Source organism: Austrofundulus limnaeus, unplaced genomic scaffold (assembly GCF_001266775.1).
Source record: "Austrofundulus limnaeus strain Quisiro unplaced genomic scaffold, Austrofundulus_limnaeus-1.0 Scaffold3231, whole genome shotgun sequence".
Lineage (NCBI taxonomy): Eukaryota > Metazoa > Chordata > Actinopteri > Cyprinodontiformes > Rivulidae > Austrofundulus > Austrofundulus limnaeus.
This window is the reverse complement of record NW_013955633.1, coordinates 1-518: the sequence shown is the minus strand read 5'-3', so window position 1 is coordinate 518 and position 518 is coordinate 1.

Sequence of the window (518 nt, the reverse complement as noted above, 5' to 3'; positions counted from 1 at the left end):
GGTATCGGATCCGATACCGATACTGGTATCAGTATCGGGACACCTCTAGTTTTATTAATACCAGATATTTGACTTTTGTTGTGCCAGCTGACACTTGTATTTCTTTTTTTTTCTGTTTTTAAAGAAGAAGAGGAAGAAGGTCCAAGCAAACTCCAGAAGATCCTGGCATTTGCAACAGGAGCATCTGAGGTGCCACCTAGTTGGGTTTTCCCCAACTCCTTCTGTCCAGTTTATCCATAATGATGATGACTTCTCGTCAGTGTTCCCAATGGCCAACACATGTATTAACTGCATCAAACTACCACTACATACATTATACCAGGTGTTCAAAGAGAAGTTTGACTTTGCTTTAGGAAATACTTAGGATTTGACAGGGCATAAATATATTATGTGCTGTAAGCATTTCAGTCCACATTTTCCTCATGTTGTAGACAGTTTCAGAAAATGGTTTAAATCAGTTGTTAGGCTTTCTAATGCCCACTGTTAAAGGAAGAGTAATGATGTTTTTTGTCTGTACC